At 37.7% G+C, this 10,768-nt stretch overlaps 1 non-coding gene across 1 annotated transcript; it reads left to right on the forward strand.

The window, feature by feature from the left end:
* The first annotated feature begins 7,031 nt into the window (after positions 1–7,031).
* Trnav-aac lies at positions 7,032–7,104 on the forward strand. Its single transcript has one exon. It is a non-coding gene; the product is annotated as a tRNA-Val (tRNA).
* The last annotated feature ends 3,664 nt before the right edge of the window (positions 7,105–10,768 follow it).

Below are 10,768 nucleotides of genomic sequence, written 5' to 3' on the forward strand. Positions count from 1 at the left end.
ATTACCATTTAAAAGAGAATCATAGAAAAAATAAATAGAGAATAGGAGCACTATATTCGGAAAATTAATCGAATTGGAAGGGGTTAATCTGAGGTTCCCGCGGCGTTTCTTCATAAGTGTCTCGGCTTCCGGGCGTTTCTCCGCGTTGAGTTGTCCATAGGTGACGACAGCTTCTCCAGCCTTCCTGCTGACGTATTCAGGTCAGAAGTGACTTCACTCCATGGACAACTCAACGCCGAGGAACGCCCGGAAGCCGAGACTCTTATTTCCAGGCATGTCATTTTACAAAAAATTTTCCGGACCCCTCCAAAGCCTGGGGTGGGGGGTCGCCGCCCCAGGCCATCCCATCCCCCCCAAAACTTATTCCTAGTTACGCCACTGCTATAAGTGATGAAGTCTTTTCTAGAAATCAGCCGGGTCAAATTGGCCATTGCTGTCAACGTTTCGATGGCCTTCTCTGCCATCCTTTTCAGCACAAATGATGGACCTAGAATATCATAATATTACCACGCCGAAGGCGCGAAGGATTGGCTGTACCGGTGAGTCAAAACTTACCCCAACCAGCTAGTTCACAGAAGTAAATAAAAAAATGACGTATGACAGTGTAATGTGGCGTTTGATTGGTGCAAGGTTTATATACATCCGTGGAGGTGGTCCAGTCATCTCCGAGTGGTCCGTTATTGACACCCTCTTTCATCTTGGCTTTCCCATTCGTTTGATGATGGGAATCCATGTTACTCCATAGTCTAGTTTTGACATATAATAACTGAATATGCTTAAAGTTAAATATTAAGTGCCAAAGTGATGTAAAAATGTATATCTATGCATGTCGTTTTATTTTTATTTTTCCGGAACCCCTGTTTCCGGGGGGATGGGGTCGCCAGCCCAGGCTATCCTCTCCCCTCCAAAGCATATGCCCAGTTACGCTACTGGGAAGTATGTCATGATTATTATATTATCACGTGAGATTTTTATATTAATTTTAAATAATTTTAATTAAAAAGCAAATAAATGTAAACAGGCGAAATTAAGGTGTTACTGGAAGGTTTCGGCAATGAGATATATTATGAGGCGTTATTGCCGGCCTCGGTGGCAGCAGGTGTAGTCCTCTCCCACCAAGCAAGAGGTCGCGGATTCGAGTCCCGCCTGGATAGGTTGTGTCCAGGGAATAGTGTTCGTGCACGTTTAATTCTTGAATAATTGAACAAACCCCGAGGTAAAAGGTCAAAATGTGCTGTTTTCGGGGACATGGGAATTACACGAAGATAAAATAAAATAATGTAAGCAAAATCATTGTTAAAATTTTTCATTTTCGGTTACTACCGGTTGATTTACACCATATGTATAAGCGCAACTGTTGTCTTCGCCACAGCAACCGACGCGGTAGTAACCGAAAATGAAGAATTTCATTGCTCACCGCGGAAATTTCTGTTCTCAAAATCATAGTTAGTCAAGCACATCGTGAAAACAATATTACCATCCGTGTTGTTATAACCGAGCAATTATGGTGCACATCAATGTTGTTGCTTTCATTTATTTCATTTCTTTTTGAATGCCTGCTAGGTAGAAGGTAAGTGCTAAGTAAGTAAATCCCATGTAACATGATCCGTTCAATAATTTTCCTTTTTAGGTATAAGAATTTTTTTAGCACAACTGCTTTGGGATCTCTCTTTTACTTTGACCTTTGATTAGTGTTGCTGATCTCTCATAAGAATCTCTCGTATTTCCTTTGCCTCTGAACCGCATGTTTTGAAATACCTCGATCTCACGTGATATTCAGATAACTCGAATGAGGCGTCATTCTTTCGCGTCCATATTATTTCTTTTTCGCAATGGTTTGCGCTATTGCAAAAAATTTGCTTCTCTTGTCATTCATGTTCGCAAGTCATTCGGTTTTTGTCTCATCTGTCCCATCTCAAAGCGTCTCGAACGCTGTCCCCAAACATTTTGAATGGAAATTTTAGTCGCTGTTTTTCCATTCTATTTTTTTTCGATCTTTCTTTCATTTTGCCGCAATTTTTATATTTGATGTGAAATATTTATTTTTTAGTGTGATCTGAGGATCGCGAAGTTATACAAAACTTTTTCCATCACTAAAACTGCTAAAATAGCAATACCATTATATTTGGTGCTTTTTATTTTCTATAGTCAGACATCCCGTAACCAAATAGTTAAAGAAGCACAGATTTATGCACCCTTTTACAATTTATATTGACATCCTATCTGGTTTATTGCTTGCACATCATAACATTTATCAACTGAGATTGGAGCACATAAATTTATGAGCTAATCAAGTTAAAATGTTTCTTTTAGATTTCGATGTCTCCAATGATATTTATTTTGCAGCGCATCTGTGTTAAACCCATCGGCGTCATCTTAGGCTTCCTGTTTGCGTGGTTTTTCAGGTTTTGTAAGGACTTCCTTTGCTGTTTAGAAAATATTTCTGCATTATTGTAGTGGAAGGATGCTCAGGAAGACCTCTATTGTTTTAGGAATTCATTTTACCGGAGGACATTCCAGGGAGCTAGCGCACAGATGGTGATGATAATCTCCGTATGATTTTTCTATGGGTTTCGACACATTTATTATGCTTTATATTGCTTTATTATGGCTGATAGTGCATGCTATTTCTGATCATTTCTTAGTGCTCTATTGTGATTCATGATGATAGGTAACCCATAAATCCTTCTGTCTTACCTACTTGCTCTTGACTTGAGGAAAACGTGTGAATAGTAATAGCCTCATTTACATAAAAAGTCAATATGTGCTGCACAGACGATTTTACAGCCATAAAGGCATTCCTTTATTCCTATAGCCACCGATCACGCTAAGTTTCCGGATAGTCTTTTCTACGCTATCTCCCATAATTCGTGGTGATAAATAATGGTGATTGGTTGGAAGAAATGCCAAGTACAATTAAGGGGTTGAATTTAGAAGCATGTGGAAAGAAGTTACTTCTTTTGCTCAATAAACGGATTGCAGATTTCCGCATCCAGTCTTCTTTTCGGTGCAACTTGCAATTTATTACCCAACTATATTTCATATTGCTGTCGACGGAGGAAAGATCTGGCTATTAATTTTTTTGTGAGGAAATAATCCAAAAGACGAAGGTTAAATTACTGGCACTAACTTACAATAGGGTAGTTTCCTTCATCAAAGAAAACGAAAGGCATTGATTGCGATTAGTTACCCACCATTAGTGTATTCATAATATACAAATTAATCCCAGTTCAGACGAATGTTAATGGTCTCTTTTAACCTCATTTGAAAAAGGCCAAATTGGCGCTCATGCGATGCCACTCCACGTGACGTCACAGGGACTTAGATGCTATACGAGTAGTCAGGAGTTTTGCATCGGCAGCAAGCAGCCTGCATCATAGCGGCGTTCATAGCCTCGTACCCAGGTGGCTTCACTCAGCGGCAGCCAGACGTCAAAAGGTCTTTTCCTAGCATTCATACTCAGCCGTCGCGTTTTCGCGCGGTTGAAATTTTTCAATTTTCATTTAATCGCGAAAAATAGATATCGTCATTTAAAAATCTAAAAGCGTGAAATGTATATTCCAGGAGTAATAATCTTTCGATTTAGGCAATACAAAAAAAATAGGAAATCACCCTATTACTTGTGATGGTTTTCAAAGGTTTCTGTGGCAATATTCAATTTTGCAGTTGGTTAGCTAGAAAAACTGCTGCACGTTCACACTTATTTTTTCCTGCCCCGAAGGCCCATCAAATGGAAAGCCAAGCTCGGTGCTTGACGAGCGTTGCTGGATGTGGAGTATGTTAGCTTGTAACCTAGCGAACGGATTTATCCTAGTAATATCAGTCTATCTTCAATGACTTTGCTTGTTTGCTTTGCGAAACGTCGAAATCACAAGGAAATAAAACAAATAAACTTGGTGTTTCCACCAAAATATGCCCACCTTTAGCGGAAATGTTGAAACCGGTTCTGGTGTTTACTATAGAACGATATTTTGGAACGAAAATTTTATTTCATTGAGAACATTTTTATATCTTATGCTTTGCCCTATAGAGAAACTCTTACTAAATTCCTGAGCTTTTAAATTAGTACATGCTCATCTACATCTACATCAACATAATACCTTGCGAACTACCTCTAGGGGGTTTGGCAGGGGGCGATCAATCACCAACAAGTAGTATGCATGGGGATTCTCACATGAACAAAACACGGTCATAAAATTTTTACGTATACTAACAAGTCATACTTCTACAGTCGTTCAAAAGGAAAACTTGCCAACTAATCATGAAAGCAATCTGCCTATGAAGCTAGAATATACTGTGAGAAATACTAGGAATATTCATAAACATGCATTATGTAATACAAAGGTTAGTTGGCTACATTAGTCAACTAACCGATTTTTATATCCCATCACTGCCATTTTGGTCTCTAATCGGTCGTGGAAAAATACGACATTCTGAATATATCTGTTCAACCGTCTATCTCTCTTATTTTATTTTTATGATGTGATGCAACGAAACATGTTGGCTTTCCTAGCAATAAGATATGGCTAATTTCGTCGGAAAATAAACTGCTCTCGAAAACCCATAGTAGGTTAATCTTGTTTTCAGTCTATTGTCTGACAATGCTTCTTATCCGAGTTTTTCTGAGGGATCAATTCTAGAGTGATGCGTTGAAATGAAAAACAATACTTAGGAGTCCCACCAAAGATGCTAATCCATAATGTCATTGCTGTCGCTTAGACAGCGCGAATAATTTTTCGGAAATCAGTGAAGCGCTGTCTGCTCCTCCTTTGGCATTATATTTCTATTGACTCAATCCGGTGCATATTTTTCCATAAAATAGATTTTAAACCAAAAAAATATTTCATTTCATATATTGGAACAAAATTTTTATTGTTGAGAACATTGCTCCCTCTTACTCCATGTTACTCTTGCTTTGTCAAACTATAGAATCTCTTAGCTAAATGCCCGAGGTTTTCATTTAATAAATTTTCTTAACTGAAGCGATGAAACGAAAACAACATTCAGGAGTCCCCCAAGATAACATTCCATAATGTCAATACTGTCGTATATTCTGCGCGAATATCTTTGTTCTAAAAAGAATCAGGGAAGCGCTTTCTGCTCCTCGTTTGTCAGTAAATTTCGATTGACTCAATCCGTGCGTATGTGTTTCCGTTGACTCCACATCGTCCCGCCCCCAGAGTCACAAACCTCTACCTCCCAGCGCGAAGGCGTAATTGTACTATTTTAACCCCTCACCTACCTCGTTCCATTATAGAATTCTTCAGAGAATGCCCCTTGCATATTTCCTTTCCGTCTCCCCCATTCTTTCTTCAGCCCTCTGAGAAGGGTGTGGGCAGCCGACCACGTGGTGTTTTCATCGCGGAACCATTTGGCTCTCTCACGTGACAAACACGGCTGTGTTCACTGTGGCCGACATCTGGACCCATAGAGGCGGCATAAAGCGAGGATGGTTTGAGAAGATGGTCGTCCGGTAAGGGTTGCGTTTGGAAAGGCATTGTTAGGGAAGAAGGAAGAAGTTTTTAAGGCGAGCGAGGGGGGATTTTTTCTATTTATTTTTTATACTTACATATGAAAGTATGTGTGTGTCTGTGTTTGAGAGAGGAAAGACTTGCTCCCTTATTTTGCGCTTTATTCTTCTCCTCCTCATTTGTGTTGCAGCCATCGCAACTACGCAATAGGGGATGTGCAAATACGAGACTCGTATAGACGATACTAGGCGTGTTTCCTGTGATTCCGGATTAGGTGAAGATTTACCATATTAAGTCTACATCAAAAAAGTATTGTGCAAATTCTTCCATTTTCTCCTGAACTTTCCCTAATTAACTAGAATCCATGGTATCCTTTCCGCTCATATACTCCCCACAGTCGACCAGTCCACCTTCCTGGTAGTTAATAATTTAAAGTCCAATATCGGGGCTTCCTTCTTCTAGTTTTAACGTTATCAAGTGCTTAATGAGTTTGTTGTTCGATAGAATGTATCGAAAATATAAATTCGAAAAAGTGAGAAAAGATAACAAAGTATTATAAACCAAATGATACTTGCTTTGAACACAGAACCCTTCGGGCAGCAACAAAAAGACACTACACACTGGGCTACCATGCTCACTGGAAGAACTAAGAAAACCGGGGCAATTGGCAAAATGTGAAGTCTGTGAGGGACCGCCAACCCTCGGTGAGCCAAAGTGTGATTTACCGATATTTCTGATATTATTTGACTTCTACTTTGTATTTTCGGCCACCCCTATCTACGCTCTTTCTAATAGCCACAATGCTAACGCTTAGCCTGCACGAGCGTTTCCGTCGTATAGTGTTCTTATCACATCAGGGAGATCCCCGGTTCGATCCCGTGCGCAATCAGTTTTTTTTTCTTTGAGTTAAATTCATTCATTTAAATCATAATTGATAAAACTAGGCTCTAATTATGAACTCAAAATTTGGTAAACAAAATTATTGATGATTTGAATTGCACCTCCAATGAAGACAAGAAAAGATATGGAGAACGAAGATTAAAATGGTCAACTACAGTAAACGAGACTCATGGGTGATAGATAAGTGTAAAATTAAGAAGATGGAATCTAAAAAGTTGTCTAATGCGAACGTATAATATTGGTGGTTGATGGAATTGTATAGTAGTGGACACTACAGTACGAATAAAGGCGGTTCAGGTAGATGGTCTATAGGACATGAATACTTGCGTCTTAATATTTATATGATTCCCAGGAATACCCTTTAATCATTAATAGAACACAGACTTCTGGAATGAAAAGAGCGTAGGTAAGACCGCTGTTCCGTTGCGAACGGAGAAAATACGAGCTCTCTGAGCGATGTTTCTTCAAGGTCAGATTTATAGCGAAGCCAAGGCGCGGGCGCAGCGTAAGCGGCGGGATACAACATCCCCCCCTCCCGCATAACTTCGCAATGGCCCATAAAACCACATTGATCATACAGTTCAAAATTGCCTTCAGTTCGAAACCTTTGTGTGCTCTCTTTCCAATGACCTCATTCCCAAACGCTATCGTACCCATAGTGTTTCCGTGGTGTAGTGGTTATCACATCCGCCTAACACGCGGAAGGTCCCCGGTTCGATCCCGGGCGGAAACAAATTTTTTCCCTGTTGATTATGCATCCGTTTCGTATAATATTTTCTATTTATTCATTATTTTTTATTTTTTGTCACTAATGGCATTTTTTGCTAAAACAAATTATAATTTATCTCTCATTATTCATATTGTGTTCTGTACTCATGCATGCATAGTCGTCTATTATTATTTTATATGTACATACTCCAATTTTTGATGCAAATTATTTGTGTATTTAAATTGATGCAGTATTGAAACTCATAATAGATGTACTGGTGAATGATTAATAACAGTTCGCAAAAGTCACCGAGTGGTGCAATATGCTTAAACTTCTGCTGATGAGATCACTGATTTTCCAGAATAAATAGATCAAGGGCTAAATAATGTATTCCTATTATATATTTTTTAACTAATTTATTCCTCTTTAGCAGATTTTATTTTCAAGCAAAATATCTTTTCATGCGTTCATTTCTTACACCTATGTAGTATTAAATGTTAAATGTAATTTTACGTCAGTTTATAGCTGCATTAGTGCTGTTTACATATTCAATATTTCATAAATTTTAGCTAAGGATTTCCACATGAGTTCCCTAATCCACGTAATCTTGCTACGCATATCAAAGGGCCAATCTATATAAGTTGTTAATTGTTTAATAAATTGCCAAATGATATAAAAAGTGAACAAGAACCTGTTTGTTTTAAATTAAAATGTAAAAAATGTTATCTAGATAGCTGTTTCCATACTATAGACGAATTCTTGGAAATACATATTTTGTTTCCAATGTTTTATTTTATCGCTAAAAATATTGTTATTTTATCTTATACATGTACTTAATATTGTCAGGGTTCTTATGCATGTAAAACATAACTTCCTGGACCAATAAAGCTATAATTATTTTTACTATGGCAATGTAGGTATTTTATTGTATTTACATTTGAGAGTACCTTCTGATGAGTCTGTTGTGGCTCAGAGGGTCTCTTGAGGTTAAAATTATCAATATTTATAAAATTATCTTCTCTGATTGAGATTTATCTATTATCTTGCGTTTTAATGCAATGGTATACTCGTCTCATAAGGTGAATTATATTAAATATTTTGTGCAGTGGATAGTCCGCATGTTTTTACTACATATTTTTCTTTAATATTTTGACGTATGTTGTTCAATTTGAGATAAAATAATAAAATAACTAAATTATTAAAACATTTTTTAACACATTGTGGTCCGTTCACGTAAAATTACGTGTTTCCTCATCCAGCGGTAGTGGTCCAATCACGTATTTTTACGTGTTTTTGTATTATGATTTGTCACTCCCCTCTTAGGAATTATTTTGCACTGTTTGACCAAGTTATCGTTCTTGCGTAGAATAAATAAAAACATATGCATTAAAAATTTATGTTCATTACAAAAACGTGTTTATTTGTATGCCAAAAAATGCCTAAGTTCTCGAGTCGTGTGAGTTTAATGGTATACTTGTAGCTTCTGAGTAAAAATTTAAAAAATGGCCGGCCTCCGGGGCTAGTCAAATGCAAAGGGCATCGGACCAAGAAGTGTAAAAGTGCTGTTAGAAATAAGAATATAATTGAGTGGGTGAGAAACCAAGGGGTACAAGTGATTTTGTTTTCTAAACAGAGTTTGGTACAAAAATTAGGTAAAGAAAACAATCGAGATCAATTAGATGTTTAGTAGTGCATTATATTTTCCACTCGATGTCAGCACAGAACAGAGACTCAATCGCATCCCTTGACAACCAAGTTTTTGTGTATTTATTCTAACAATTAACTTTACCTAATTCTGTTGAGAAAATATCACTTGTATCTATTGGATTCTCAACCCCTCAATTGAAATTAACATTGAAAAAATATTTTCTGTATAACTGCTTCGATACTGTGGGCGATTTCTTGTTTAAGAGCAAATGATTTATTTTGTATCCAATTATTTTATTTTATAATTAAGTGAGTAGCCATTTCCAACTAAAGTTATGTCCAACCAAGTAGTTTTGCCTTTCTGCATTCGATATAAATAGTTCTGTTACCGATTCACTGTGCCCTCGATGTTTTCTACATAAGTGTTGCATCCTAAAATTCGCAAGAAATGAGGGAGTAAATTAAACGGTGGGAGAATAGAGCACAAGACTCCCCTTAATGCAATGATACATTTTTCACATGGAAGTGAAGTGTATAGCTTAATTTGTACATTGAATTCTCATTATATTTTTGCTGTATTTTTTCTTACATTTTTCGACAAATGTATTTCAATGCGGGAAAAAATTAAAATAGTACTTGCATTATTAAAAATAAAAATTCCCCGACAAAATATTTTTGCTTTCGTCATTCGCCGTAATTCTGTTACTGTCGATGTTTTCTACACTAGTGTTACATCTTAAAATGCGCAAGAAAAGGACGAGTGAATGAAACGTTGGGAAAATACAGCACAAGACTCCCTCAGCAGCTATTATACACCCCCATTCTTGAGCAAGACCCCTGAGAAGGGGCGCAAGGGATGAAAGAGAGAAGAAGAAGAGTCTTTTGAAGCCCCGCAGTCCTGTGGGAACGGCGCATTCACCGGCTCAACACTTTCTCCCTTGCTTTGCTCGCCTCTCTCCCAATCCAGACTGGCGCACCTGGTTTCTCGTACCCCTACGTCTCCAATACTTTCCTTTCACAGTATATACCAAAGCCAAGCCAGCAGGGTCTTCTTCATTCTTTTCTTGGCATACCAACGCAATCCCCTTTCGCTCTGGAACGCAAGACGAACCCCTTGTGTACGCCATAGGGTCTTCCCAACCCAACCCTGAGGTTTCGCAGCGATCTGAGGGAATCGCCTGGCAACGTTTCTTCTTTGCTACCAAGTTTATCCCTTTGTTGCCTTCCATGGCAGAAAATTAGTCTGTTTTCGTTTTGCAGCTCACTTGGTATCTAAGGAAAGTTGCCAGTTTTCGTGACTGTTTTATCGCTCCTTTGTTTTTACGCGGAAAACAATTACATTATACATGCGGTCGGGGAATTTATACATTACGCATACGGTCTGCTGAAAAAAGCATCAATAATATCGAGTTGAATCATATCCTCTTGTATCTATTGTTTTATAGCTTAATATTTTTTTCTTGTTTTGCATGTTAACTAATGACTAATTGAGTTTAGGTTTCTTCTAAATCACAATTTGATCTCATTAGCTTCTTATATATATCTTCTATATATATCTTTCTAAGTATATTTCTGAAGTAACATGTTGAATTTAAACTGCAAAGAGTGTCCTTTTTGCATAAGTGCTCGTATCAAAAGATAATTTTTACCTTGAATATCTTTAAATTACCCCTTCCAATTTCTGCAAAAAAATTATTTCTCCATTGCATTGAAACATTGTTCTTTCAAAAATATCAGGAGGAAAATTTGGTGGCATCATCTTTAAAATAAAAATCTAGTCCTAGAACTCCTAGTTACGTATTTTAGGCGGCAAATGGTGACAAAGAGTGCTATTATTATTTAGTATCGTGTAACTATGGTGACGTAAAAACAAACGGTCCGTAAATGGATAATCTGCCTTAGTATCAATCGTTCAAAATCCATCCTTATGCCTACTGAACCTATTGTTGGCCTTCACGAGGCCGTGAGCAAAGTAGAGACGTTTCCTCAGTTGCATCCTCATGGCTCCGGCCTATTCGTAAAGGACGAAACTCACCAGATA

Source organism: Ischnura elegans, chromosome 8 (assembly GCF_921293095.1).
Source record: "Ischnura elegans chromosome 8, ioIscEleg1.1, whole genome shotgun sequence".
NCBI lineage: Eukaryota > Metazoa > Arthropoda > Insecta > Odonata > Coenagrionidae > Ischnura > Ischnura elegans.